The 14,558-nt window shown below is 40.9% G+C and overlaps 1 non-coding gene across 1 annotated transcript; it reads left to right on the top strand.

Moving 5' to 3' along the window:
* The first annotated feature begins 12,613 nt into the window (after nucleotides 1-12,613).
* On the top strand, nucleotides 12,614-12,721 carry LOC130964910 (small nucleolar RNA R71). The gene has a single exon (XR_009080975.1). It is a non-coding gene; the product is annotated as a small nucleolar RNA R71 (small nucleolar RNA).
* Nucleotides 12,722-14,558: the final 1,837 nt, after the last annotated feature.

Here is a 14,558-nt window from a genome sequence, read left to right as displayed (position 1 = left end):
ATACTGATCTTCATAGATGTTTTTGGAATTCATTGCATATTCTCTTCTCTTTATCTTATTTTATTTTCAGTTGCTTGGGGACAAGCAACAATTTAAGTTTGGTGTTGTGATGAGCGGATAATTTGTACGCTTTTTGGCATTGTTTTTAGTATGTTTTTAGTATGTTTTAGTTAGTTTTTAGTATATTTTTATTAGTTTTTAGTTAAAATTCACTTTTCTGGACTTTACTATGAGTTTGTATATTTTTCTGTGATTTCAGGTATTTTCTGGCTGAAATTGAGGGACTTGAGCAAAAATCTGATTCAGAGACTAAAAAGGACTGCAGATGCTGTTGGATTTTGATCTCCCTGCACTCGAAGTGGATTTTCTGGAGCTACAGATACCCAATTGGCGCGCTCTCAACGGCGTTGGAAAGTAGACATCCTGGGCTTTTCAGCAATGTATAATAGTTCATACTTTGCCCGAGATTTGATGGTCCAAACCGGCATTCCAAATCAGCTCAAAACTGCCCGGCGTTAAACGCCGGAACTGGCACAAGAATGGGAGTTAAACGCCCAAACTGGCATAAAAGCTGGCGTTTAACTCCAAGAAAAGTCTCTACACATGAAAGCTTCAATGCTCAGCCCAAGCACACACCAAGTGGGCCCGGAAGTGGATTTTTATGTCATTTACTCATTTCTGTAAACCCTAGGCTACTAGTTCTCTACATATAGGACCTTTTTGCTATTGTATTTTCATCTTTGGATCATTTTCGATCTTTTGATCATCTTTGGATGTCTAGTTCTTAGATTACTGGGAGGCTGGCCTCACGGCCATGCCTAGACCTTGTTCTTATGTATTTTCAACAGTGGAGTTTCTACACACCATAGATTAAGGTGTGGAGCTCTGCTGTACCTCGAGTATTAATGCAATTACTATTGTTCTTCTATTCAATTCAGCTTGTTCTTATTCCAAGATATTCATTCGCACTCAAGAACTTGATGAATGTGATGATTATGTGACGCTCATCATCATTTTCACTTATGAACGCGTGCCTGACAACCACTCCCGTTCTACAAGCAAACAAGGCTTGAGTGGATATCTCTTGGATTCCTTAGTCGGAATCTTTGTGGTATAAGCTAGAATTGATGGCGGTATTCAAGAGAATCCGGAAGGTCTAAACCTTGTCTGTGATATTCTGAGTAGGATTCAATGATTGAATGACTGTGATGAGCTTCAAACTCCTGAAGGCTAGGCGTTAGTGACAGACGCAAAAGAATCAATGGATTCTATTCCAACCTGATTGAGAACCGACAGATGATTAGCCGTGCCGTGACAGGGTGCTTTGAACATTTTCACTGAGAGGACGGGATTGTAGCCACTGACAATGGTGATGCCCAACATACAGCTTGTCATGGAAAGGAGTAAGAAGGATTGGATGAAGACAGTAGAAAAGCAGAGAGACGGAAGGGACAAAGCATCTCCATACGCTTATCTGAAATTCTCACCAATGAATTACATAAGTATCTCTATCTCTATGCTTTATTCATATATCATTCATAACTATTTGAATCTGCCTGACTAAGATTTACAAGGTGACCATAGCTTGCTTCATACCAACAATCTCCGTGGGATCGACCCTTACTCGCGTAAGGTTTATTACTTGGACGACCCAGTGCACTTGCTGGTTAGTTGTGCGAAGTTGTGATAAAGAGTTGATATTTCAATTGAGCGTACTATGTTGATGGCGCCATTGATGATCACAATTTTGTGCACCAGTTAGAACCCATGGATGGCCATTCTTGAGATCCGGAAAGTATAAACCTTGTCTGTGGTATTCCGAGTAGGATCCGGGAAGGGATGGCTGTGACGAGCTTCAAACTCGCGAGTGCTGGGCGTAGTGACAGACGCAAAAAGATAGTAAATCCTATTCCAGTATGATCGAGAACCTCTAGATGATTAGCCGTGCCGTGACAGAGCATTTGGACCATTTTCACAAAGAGGATGGGATGTAGCCATTGACAACGGTGATGCCCTACATAAAGCTTGCTATGGAAATGAGTATGATTGATTGGATGAAGACAGCAGGAAAGTAGAAGTTCAGAGGGACGAAAGCATCTCTATACGCTTATCTGAAATCTCACCAATGAATTACATAAGTATTTCTATCTTTATTTTATGTTTATTTATTTATTATTTATTTTCGAAAACTCCATACCCATTTAATATCCGCTTGACTGAGATTTACAAGATGACCATAGCTTGCTTCATACCAACAATCTCCGTGGGATCGACCCTTACTCACGTAAGGTTTTATTACTTGGATGACCCAGTGCACTTGCTGGTTAGTTGTATCGAAGTTGTGAACGAAAAAGAATTTGAGATTAAGAACGTGCGTACTGAGTTTTTAGCGCCGTTGCCGGGGATTGTTCGAGATCAGAATTTCGTGCACCAATCATGATAGCCCGGTCTATAGTAACTTCAGACCGGTTGCTAGTAGGAATGATTGAGCGTTAGATGAACTCCAACCATCCCCTAGCCACGGGCTTGAGGTCAAGCCTTCTTAGTTGAACCGGCTTGCCTCTTGAGTCTCTTTTCCACTGAGCTCCTTCCATACATATGTCCATGAGGACTTGGTCCAACCTTTGATCAAAGTTGACCCTTCTAGTGTAGGCGTGTGCATCTCCTTGCATCATAGGCAAGTTGAATGCCAACCTTACATTTTTCAGATTGAAATCTAAGTACTTTCCACCAACCATTGTAAGAAAATTCTTTGGGTCCGGGTTCATACTTTGATCATGGTTCTTGGTGATCCATGCATTGGCATAGAACTCTTGGACCATTAAGATCCCGACTTGTTGAATGGGGTTGGTGAGAATTTCCCAACCTCTTCTTCGGATCTCATGTCGGATCTCCGGATATTCACTCTTTTTGAGCTTAAAGGGGACCTCAGGGATCACCTTCTTCTTGGCCACAACCTCATAGAAGTGGTCTTGATGCACCTTTGAGATGAATCTCTCCATCTTCCATGACTCGGAGGTGGAAGAAATTGTCTTCCCTTTCCTCTTTCTAGAGGTTTCTTCGGCCTTTGGTGCCATAAATGGTTATGGAAAAACAAAAAGCTTTAGCTTTTCCCACACCAAACTTAGAATGGTTGCTTGATGAGCGGATAATTTATACACTTTTTGGCATTGTTTTTAGTATGTTTTTAGTATGATTTAGTTAGTTTTTAGTATATTTTTATTAGTTTTTAATTAAAATTCACTTTTCTGGACTTTACTATGAGTTTGCATGTTTTTCTGTGATTTCAGGTATTTTCTGACTGAAATTGAAGGTTCTGAGCAAAAATCTGATTCAGAGACTGAGAAGGACTGCAGATGCTGTTGGATTCTGACCTCCCTGCACTCGAAGTGGATTTTCTGGAGCTACAGAAGCCCAATTGGCGCGCTCTCAACGGCATTGGAAAGTAGACATCCTGGGCTTTCCAGAAATATATGATAGTCCATACTTTGCCCAAGATTTGATGGCCCAAACCGGCGTAGCAATTCGGCCTCAGAAATTCCAGCGTTAAACGCTGGAACTGGCATAAAACTTGGAGTTAAACGCCCAAACTGGCATGAAAGCTGGCGTTTAACTCCAGAAAAGGTCTCTACACTTGAAAGCTTCAATGCTCATCCCAAGCACACACCAAGTGGGCCCGGAAGTGGATTTTTCTGTCATTTACTCATTTCTGTAAACCTTAGGTTACTAGTTTACTATTAATAGGATCTTTTGACATTGTATCAGTACCTCATGACATTTTTACACGTTTCATTGTATACTTTCCACGGCATGAGTCTCTAAACCCCATGGTTGGGGGTGAGGAGCTCTGCTGTGTCTTGATGGATTAATGCAATTACTACTGTTTCTCATTCAATCATGCTTGCTTCCATTCTAAGATAATACTTGTTCTTAATCCGGATGAATGTGATGATCCATGACAATCATCATCATTCTCAACTATGAACGTGTGCCTGACAACCACCTCCGTTCTACCTTAGATTGAGTAGTTATCTCTTGGATTCTTTAATCGGGATCTTCGTGGTATAAGCTAGAACTGATGGCGGCATTCAAGAGAATCCGGAAGGTCTAAACCTTGTCTGTGGTATTCTGAGTAGGATTCAATGACTGAATGACTGTGACGTGCTTCAAACTCCTAGCAGGCGGGGCGTTAGTGACAGACGCAAAAGAATCGATGGATTCTATTCCGGCCTGACCGAGAACCGACAGCTGAATTCCGCGTGCTGTGACAGAGCATATGCAATCGTTTTCACTGAGAGGATGGGAGGTAGCCATTGACAACGGTGAAGCCCTACATACAGCTTGCCATGGAAGGAGCCTTGCGTGTTTGATGAAGAAGACAGTAGGAAAGCAGAGATTCAGAAGATGGAGCATCTCCAAAACCCCAGCCTATTCTCTATTACTGCAATACAAGTAACCATTTCACGTTCTTTTGCTTTTTATAATCAATCCTGATAATTTCTGATATCCTGACTAAGATTTACAAGATAACCATAGCTTGCTTCAAGCCGACAATCTCCGTGGGATCGACCCTTGCTCACGCAAGGTATTACTTGGACGACCCAGTGCACTTGCTGGTTAGTTGTGCGGGATTGCAAAAGTGTGATTGCAATTTCGTGCACCATTGCTCGTCCTCGAGTAAAAGAAGAAAGAATAGGGTAGAAGAAGAAGAATTAGAGGAGATGGAGGGTGATGTAGGTTCGGCCAAGTGGGAGAGAGGTGTGTTTGTGAGATGTGAAAATGAAGGAGTGAAGAGGGGTTTATATAGGAGTGGGGGGAGGGTTTGTGCATGTATTTGGGGTTGGGTTTGGGAGGAAGATGGTTTGAATTTGAATAGTGAAGGAGGTGGGGTTTAATGATGGATAGATGTGAGTGGTGAAGAGGTTGTGGGGAAGAGGGTAGGATGTGATAGGTGAGGGGTGTTTGGGGAAGAGAAATGGAGGTGATTGGTGAGGGGTATTTGGGGAAGGGTGTTATGGGGAGGAGTGAAGAAGAAAGAGAGAATTGAGGTAGGTGGGGATCCTGTAGGATCCACAGATCCTGAGGGGTCAAGGACTTGGCATCCCTGCTCCAATTAGGTGTGCAAAACACCCTAGAGTGCAACTCTGGCGTTAAACGCCAGGTTTCTGCCCATTTCTGGCATTTAACGCCAGCTTTTCTTCCCTTTCTGACGTTAAACGCCAGTCTGGTGCCCATTTCTGGCGTTAAACGCCTAGAATGGTACCAAACTAGGCGTTTAACGCGCATTCTGCTACCTTTACTGGCGTTTAAACGCCAGTAAGCTCCTCCTCCAGGGTGTGCTATTTTAATGCTGTTTTTCATTCTGTTTTTGCTTTTTCAGTTGTTTTTGTGACTTCACATGATCATCAACCAAAAGAAAACACAAAATAACAAATAGAAATTTAACATAGATAAAAATTGGGTTGCCTCCCAACAAGCGCTTCTTTAATGTCAATAGCTTGACAATGGGCTCTCATGGAGCCTCACAGATACTCAGAGCATGATGTTGGCCTCCCAACACCAAACTTAGAGTCTGAATGTGGGGGCTCTGTTTGACTCTGCATTGAGAGAAGCTTTTCATGCTTCCTCTCCATGGTTGTAGAGGGAAATCCTTGAGCCTTAAACACAAGGTGGTCCTCATTTACTTGAAGGATCAACTCTCCTCTATCAACATCAATCACAACTTTTACTGTGGCTAGGAAGGGTCTGCCAAGGATGATGGTTTCATCCATACTCTTCCCAGTGTCCATGATTATAAAGTCAGCAGGGATGTAATGGCCTTCAACCTTTACCAAGACATCCTCTACAAGTCTATAAGCCTGCTTCCTTGAATTGTCTGGCATCTTGGTACACGAAATTGTGATCTCGAAGAATCCCCGGCAACGGCGCTAAAAACTCAGTACGCACGTCTTAATAAATTCTTTTTCATTCACAACTTCGATACAACTAACCAGCAAGTGCACTGGGTCGTCCAAGTAATACCTTACGTGAGTAAGGGTCGATCCCACGGAGATTGTTGGTATGAAGCAAGCTATGGTCACCTTGTAAATCTCAGTCAGGCGGATATCAAATGGTTATGGAGTTTTCGAATAATAATAAAATAAATAAACATAAAATAAAGATAGAGATACTTATGTAATTCATTGGTGAGAATTTCAGATAAGCGTATAGAGATGCTTTCGTTCCTCTGAACCTCTGCTTTCCTGCTGTCTTCATCCAATCAGTCTTACTCCTTTCCATGGCAAGCTTTATGTAAGGGCATCACCGTTGTCAATGGCTACATCCCATCCTCTTGTGAAAATGGTCCAAATGCTCTGTCACAGCACGGCTAATCATCTGAGGTTCTCGATCATACTGGAATAGGATTCACCCTCCTTTTGCGTCTGTCACTACGCCCAGCACTCGCGAGTTTGAAGTTCGTCACAGCCATCCCTTCCCAGATCCTACTCGGAATACCACAGACAAGGTTTAGACTTTCCGGATCTCAGGAATGGCCATCCATGGGTTCTAACTTATACCACGAAGATTCTAATATCTCAGACTCGGTCCCCTGTATTAGAAATCTAAGAGATATTCATTCTGCCTTGTTTGCATGTAGAACAGAAGTGTTTGTCAGGCACGTGTTCATAAGTGAGAATGATGATGAGCGTCACATAATCATCACATTCATCATGTTATTGGGTGCGAATGGATATCTTAAAAGCGGAATAAATTGAATTGAATAGAAAAACAATAGTACTTTGCATTAATTCATGAGGAACAGCAGAGCTCCACACCTTAATCTATGGAGTGTAGAAACTCTACCGTTGAAAATACATAAGTGATGAAGGTTCAGGCATGGCCGAATGGCCAGCCCCCAAAACATGATCTATATGATCCAAAGATGAACTAAAAAATCATAAGATGATCCGAAGATGTAAATACAATAGTAAAAAGTCCTATTTATACTAGACTAGTTACTAGGGTTTACAGAAGTAAGTAATTGATGCAGAAATCCACTTCCGGGGCCCACTTGGTGTGTGCTTGTGCTGATCTTGGAGTTCACACGTGCAGAGGATTCTTTTGGAGTTGAACGCCAAGTTGTAACGTGTTTTTGGCGTTCAACTCTGGTTCGTGACGTGTTTCTGGCGTTTAACTCTAGAATGCAGCGTAGAACTGGAGTTCAACGCCAGTTTGCATCATCTAAACTCGGAAAAAGTATGGACTATTATATATTTCTGGAAAGCACTAGATGTCTACTTTCAAACACCGTTGAGAACGCGCCATTTTGACGTCTGTAGCTCTAGAAAATCCACTTTGAGTGCAGGGAGGTCAGAATCCAACAGCATCAGCAGTCCTTCTTCAACCTCTGAATCTGATTTTTGCTCAAGTCCCTCAATTTCAGCCAGAAAATACCTGAAATCATAGAAAAACACACAAACTCATAGTAAAGTCCAGAAATGTGAATTTAACATAAAAACTAATAAAAACATCCCTAAAAGTAACTAGATCCTACTAAAAACATACTAAAAACAATGCCAAAAAGCGTATAAATTATCCGCTCATCACAACACCAAACTTAAATTGTTGCTTGTCCCCAAGCAACTGAAAATCAAATAGGATAAAAAGAAGAGAATATACTATAAATTCTAAACTATCAATGAAACTTAGCTCCAATCAAATGAGCGGGACTTGTAGCTTTTTGCCTCTTGAATAGTTTTGGCATCTCGCTTTATCCATTGAAGTTCAGAATGATTGGCATCTATAGGAACTCAGAGTTCAGATAGTGTTATTGATTCTCCTAGTTCAGTATGTTGATTCTTGAACACAGCTACTTTATGAGTCTTGGCCGTGGCCCTAAGCACTTTGTTTTCCAGTATTACCACCGGATACATAAATGCCACAGACACATAACTGGGTGAACCTTTTCAGATTGTGACTCAGCTTTGCTAGGGTCCCCAATTAGAGGTGTCCAGGGTTCTTAAGCACACTCTTCTTTTTGCTTTGGACCTTGACTTTAACCGCTCAGTCTCAAGTTTTCACTTGACACCTTCACGCCACAAGCACATGGTTAGGGACAGCTTGGTTTAGCCGCTTAGGCCAGGATTTGATTCCTTTAGGCCCTCCTATCCACTGATGCTCAAAGCCTTGGATCCTTTTTATTACCCTTGCCTTTTGGTTTTAAGGGCTATTGGCTTTTGGCTCTTGCCTTTTGGTTTTAAGAGCTTTGGCTTTTTTTGCTTGCTTTTTTTTCTCTTTTTTTTTGCTTTATTTTTTTCTGCAAGCTTTGTATTCACTGCTTTTTCTTGCTTCAAGAATTAATTTTATGATTTTTCAGATTATCAAATAGCATGTCTCCTTGTCATCATTCTTTCAAGAGCCAACATATTTAACATTCAGAAGACAAAAAGTATTGTCACTACATCAAGTTCAAAAAGACATATGCACTGTTCAAGCATTCATTCAGAAAACAAAAAGTATTGTCACTACATCAATATAATTAAACTAAATTTAAGGATAAATTCGAAACCATGTACTTCTTATTCGTTTGTAATTAAAACATTTTTCATTTAAGAGGGGTGATGGATTCATAGGACATTCATAACTTTAAGGCATAGACACTTTAAATACTAATGATCATGTAATGAAGACACAAACATAGATAAACATTTAACATAGAAAATGAAAAATAGAAAATTTAAGAACAAGGAATGAGTCCACCTTAGTGATGGTGGCATTTTCTTCTTGAAGAAACAATGATGTCCTTGAGCTCTTCTATGTCTCTTCCTTGTCTTTGTTGCTCCTCCCTCATTGCTCTTTGATATTCTCTAATTTCATGGAGGATGATGGAGTGCTCTTGATGTTCCACCCTTAGTTGTCCCATTTTGGAACTTAATTCTCCTAGGAAGGTGTTGATTTGCTCCCAAAAATTCTGTAGAGGAAGGTGCATCCCTTGAGGCATCTCAGGGATCTCATGGTGAGCTTCATGCGTCTCTTGAGATCCATGAATAGGCTCTCTTGTTTGCTCCATCCTTTTCTTAGTGATGGGCTTGTCCTCATCAATGAGGATATCTCCCTCTATGTCAATCCTAGCCGAATTGCATAGATGGCAAATGTGGTGAGGAAAGGCTAACTTTGCCCAAGTAGAGGACTTGTCAGCCACCTTGTAGAGTTCTTGAGGTATAATCTCATTAAACTCCACTTCCTCTCCAATCATGATGCTATGGATCATGATGGCCCGATCTATAGTAACTTCAGACCGGTTGCTAGTGGGAATGATTGAGCGTTGAATGAACTCCAACCATCCTCTAGCTACAGGCTTAAGGTCCAATCTTCTCAGTTGAACCGGTTTGCCTTTTGAGTCAATCTTCCATTGAGCTCCTTCCACACATATGTCCATGAGGACTTGGTCCAACCTTTGATCAAAGTTGACTCTTCTTGTGTAGGGGCGTGTGTTCTCTTCCATCATTGGCAAGTTGAACGCCAGCCTTACATTTTTCGGACTAAAATCTAAGTATTTCCCCCGAACCATGGTGAAATAACTCTTTGGATTCGGGTTCTTACTTTGATCATGATTCTTAGTGATCCATGCGTTTACATAGAACTCTTGAACCATTAGGATTCCGACTTGTTGAATGGGGTTGGTTAGAACTTCCCAACCTCTTCTTTAGATCTCATGTCGGATCTCCGGATACTCATTTCTCTTGAGTTTGAAAGGGACCTCGAGGATCACCTTCTTCTTGGCCACAACATCATAGAAGTGGTCTTGATGGGCTTTGGAGATGAATCTTTCCATCTCCCATGACTCGGAGGTGGAAGCTTTTGTCTTCCCTTTCCCTTTTCTAGAGGTTTCTCCGGTCTTAGGTGCCATCAATGATAATGGAAAAACAAAAAGCTTATGCTTTTACCACACCAAACTTAGAATATTGCTCGCCCTCGAGCAAGAGATGAAAATAAAGAAGAAGAGGAAGAAGATATGGAAGAGAGGGAGAGAGGGTTATGTATCGGCCAAGAAGGGGAAGAGAGGGTTGTGTTAGGTGAATTTGAAGAAGAATGGAGGAGTTTATATAGTGGAGGGAGAGGGGTTAAGGTTCGGCCATATGGGGCGGGTTTGGGTGGGAAAGTGATTTTGAATTTTGAAGGTGGGTGGGGTTTATGGGGAAGAGTGGATGGATGTGAGTGGTGAAGGGGTAATAGGGAAGAGAGATTGAGGTGATTCGTGAAGGGTTTTGGGGAAGGGTGTTTATTGGGAAGAGAGGATGAATATTGAGAAGAGGGGAGAATATGAGAGGAGGTAGGTTGGGTTCCTGTGGGGTCCACAGATCCTGAGATGATCCTGTGGGTTCCACAGATCCTGAGATGATCCTGTAAGGTCCACAGATCCTGAGGTGTCAAGGATTTACATCCTTGCACCAATTAGGCATGTAAAACACCTTTGCATGCAATTCTGGCATTTAAACACTGAATTGATGCTTGTTCTGGGCGTTCAACGCCCATATGCAGCATGTTTCTGGCGTTGAACGCCAGCTCCATGCTTGTTTCTGGCGTTCAGCGCCAGCTCTTCTCAGGGTGTATTCCTGGCATTTGAACGCCAGGATGTTGCTTGTTTCTGGCATTCAACGCCAGATCCATGCTCTGTTCTGGCGTTGAACGCTAGCCAGATGCTCCTTACTGGCGTTTAAACGCCAGTAAGTTCTTCCTCCAGGGTGTGATTTTTCTTCTGCTGTTTTTGATTCTGTTTTTAATTTTTGTATTTATTTTGTGACTCCACATGATCATGAACCTAATAAAACATGAAAGAACAATAAAAATAAAAATAAAATTAGATAAATAAAAATTAGGTTGCCTCCCAACAAGCACTTCTTTAATGTCAATAGCTTGACAGTGGGCTCTCAAGGAGCCACACAGGTGATCAGGTCTATTTTGTAGACTCCCAACACTAAACTTAGAGTTTGGATATGGGAGTTCAACACCAAACTTAGAGTTTGGTTGTGACCTCCCAACACCAAACTTAGAGTGTGACTGTGGGGGCTTTGGTTGACTCTGCAGTGAGAGAAGCTTGTCATGCTTCCTCTCCATGATTACAGAAGGAGATCCTTGAGTTTTAAACACAAGGTTGTCTTCATTAAGTTGAAGGATCAATTCTCCTCTGTCCACATCAATCACAGCTCTTGCTGTGACTAGGAAGGGTCTTCCAAGGATGATGGATTCATCCTCATCCTTCCCAGTATCCAGGATTATGAGATCAACAGGGATGTAAAGGCCTTCAACCTTTACTAACATGTCCTCTACTTGTCCATAAGCCTGTTTCATGGAGTTGTCTGCCATCTCTAATGAGAAATTGGCAGCCTGTACCTCAAAGATTCCCAGTTTCTCCATTACAGAGAGTGGTATGAGGTTTATCCCTGACCCAAGGTCACACAGAGCCTTCTCAAAGGTCATGGTGCCTATGGTACAAGGTATTAAGAACTTTCTAAGATCCTGTTTCTTCTGAGGCAATGTCAGTTGATCCAAATCACTCAGTTCATGGATGAGCAAGGGAGGTTCATCTTCCCAAGTCTCATTACCAAATAATTTGGCATTCAGCTTCATGATTGCACCAAGGTACTTGGTAACTTGCTCTTCAGTAACATCCTCATTCTCTTCAGAAGAAGAATACTCATCAGAGCTCATGAAGGGCATAAGGAGGTTCAATGGAATCTCTATAGTCTCTAGATGAGCCTCAGATTCCTTTGGTTCCTCAAAGGAAAACTCCTTATTGATGACTGGACGTCCTAGGAGGTCTTCCTCACTGGGATTCACGTCCTCCTCCTCCCTTGTAGTTTCGGCCATATTGATTATATCAATGGCCTTGTACTCTCTCTTTGGATTCTCTTCTGTATTGCTTGGGAGAGTACTAGGAGGTGTTTCAGTGATTCTCTTACTCAGATGGCCCACTTGTGCCTCCAAATTTCTTATGGAGGACCTTGTTTCACTCATGAAACTTAGAGTGGCCTTGGACAGATCAGAGACTAAGTTTGCTAAATTAGAGGTATTTTGTTCAGAGTTCTCTGTCTGTTGCTGAGTGGATGATGGAAAAGGCTTGCTATTGCTAAACCTGTTTCTTCCACCATTATTAAAGCCTTGTTGAGGCTTTTGTTGATCCTTCCATGAGAAATTTGGGTGATTTCTCCATGAGCGGTTATAGGTGTTTCCATAAGGTTCACCCATATAATTTACCTCTGCTATTGCAGGGTTATCAGGATCATAAGCTTCTTCTTCAGAAGATGCCTCTTTAGTACTGTTGGATGCATTTTTTGCCATCCATTCAAACTTTGGGAATCATGTTGACTTGCTGAGTCAACACTTTGTTCTGAGCCAATATGGCATTCAGAGCATCAATTTCAAGAACTCACTTCTTTTGAGGCGTCTCATTATTCACGAAATTTCTCTCAGAAGTATACATGAATTGATTATTTGCAACCATGTCAATAAGTTCTTGAGCTTCTGCAGGTGTTTTCTTTAGGTGAATGGATCCACCTGCAGAATGGTCCAGTGACATCTTTGAGAACTCAGACAGACCATAATAGAATATATCCAGAATGGTCCATTCTGAAAGCATGTCAGGAGGACACCTTTTGGTCATCTGCTTGTATCTTTCCCAAGCTTCATAGAGGGATTCACCATCTTTTTGCTTGAAGGTCTGAACATCCACTCTAAGCTTGCTCAGCTTTTGAGGAGGAAAGAACTTAGCCAAGAAGGCCGTGACCAGCTTATCCCAAGAGTTCAGGCTATCTTTAGGTTGTGAGTGCAACCATGTTCTAGCTCTGTCTCTTATAGCAAAAGGGAAAAGCATGAGCCTGTAGACTTCAGGATCTACTCCATTAGTCTTAACAGTCTCACAGATCTGCAGGAATTCAGTTAAAAAATGATAGGGATCTTCTGATAGAAGTCCATGGAATTTGTAGTTCTGTTGCATTAGAGCAACTAATTGAGGTTTCAGCTCAAAATTGTTTACTCCAATGGTAGGGATTGAGATGCTTCTTCCATCAAACTTGGAAGTAGGTGTAGTATAATCACCAAGCATCCTCCTTGCATTATTATTATTTTTGGCTGCCATCTCTTCTTCCTTTTCAAAAATTCCTGTAAGGTTGTCTCTGGATTGTTGTATTTTAGCTTCTCTTAGTTTCCTCTTCAGAGTCCTTTCAGGTTCAGGGTCTACTTCAACAAGAATGTTCTTGTCCTTGCTCCTGCTCATATGAAAATGAAAGGAACAGAAAATAATAATAGGGATCCTTTTTACCACAGTATAGAGGTTCCCTTGTGTGAGTAGAAGAAAAGAAGAAAAAGAATGAAGAAGAGAAGAATTCGAACTCAGAGGAGAAGAAGGGGTTCGAATTTTTGGGTGAGGAGAAGTGTTAGTAGATGAATAAATAAATAGAAGGAGATGAGGGAGATGGAATTTCAAAAATTAATTAAAATAAAAAATAAAATTTAAAGTTAAATTTCAAAAATTAAATTTGAAATTAAATTAAAATTAAAACAATTAGTTAATTAAAAAGGAAATTTGAAAAAGAGGGAAGTATTTTAGAAAATTAGTGAGAGAGAGTTAGTTAGGTAGTTTTGAAAAAGATAATAATCAAACAAAAAGCAAAGTGGTTAATTGCAAAAGAAGAGAATATACTATAAATTCTAAACTATCAATGAAATTTAGCTCCAATCAAATGAGCGGGACTTGTAGCTTTTTGCCTCTTGAATAGTTTTGGCATCTCGCTTTATCCATTGAAGTTCAGAATGATTGGCATCTATAGGAACTCAGAGTTCAGATAGTGTTATTGATTCTCCTAGTTCAGTATGTTGATTCTTGAACACAGCTACTTTATGAGTCTTGGCCGTGGCCCTAAGCACTTTGTTTTCCAGTATTACCACCGGATACATAAATGCCACAGACACATAACTGGGTGAACCTTTTTAGATTGTGACTCAGCTTTGCTAGAGTCCCCAATTAGAGGTGTCCAGGGTTCTTAAGCACACTCTTCTTTTTGCTTTGGACCTTGACTTTAACCGCTCAGTCTCAAGTTTTCACTTGACACCTTCACGCCACAAGCACATGGTTAGGGACAGCTTGGTTTAGCCGCTTAGGCCAGGATTTTATTCCTTTAGGCCCTCCTATCCACTGATGCTCAAAGCCTTGGATCCTTTTTATTACCCTTGCCTTTTGGTTTTAAGGGCTATTGGCTTTTTGCTCTTGCCTTTTGGTTTTAAGAGCTTTGGGTTTTTTTGCTTGCTATTTTTTCTCTTTTTTTTTGCTATATTTTTTTTCTGCAAGCTTTGTATTCACTGCTTTTTCTTGCTTCAAGAATTAATTTTATGATTTTTCACATTATCAAATAACATGTCTGATGAGCGGATAATTTGTACGCTTTTTGGCATTGTTTTTAGTATGTTTCTAGTAGGATTTAGTTAGTTTTTAGTATATTTTTATTAGTTTTTAGTTAAAATTCACTTTTCTAGACTTTACTATGAGTTTGTGTGTTTTTCTATGATTTCAGGTATTTTCT

Source organism: Arachis stenosperma, chromosome 2, assembly GCF_014773155.1.
Source record: "Arachis stenosperma cultivar V10309 chromosome 2, arast.V10309.gnm1.PFL2, whole genome shotgun sequence".
In the NCBI taxonomy this organism is placed as follows: domain Eukaryota; kingdom Viridiplantae; phylum Streptophyta; class Magnoliopsida; order Fabales; family Fabaceae; genus Arachis; species Arachis stenosperma.
The sequence above is the reverse complement of the archived record's forward strand: the minus strand, read 5'-3'. Positions and strand labels throughout refer to the sequence as shown.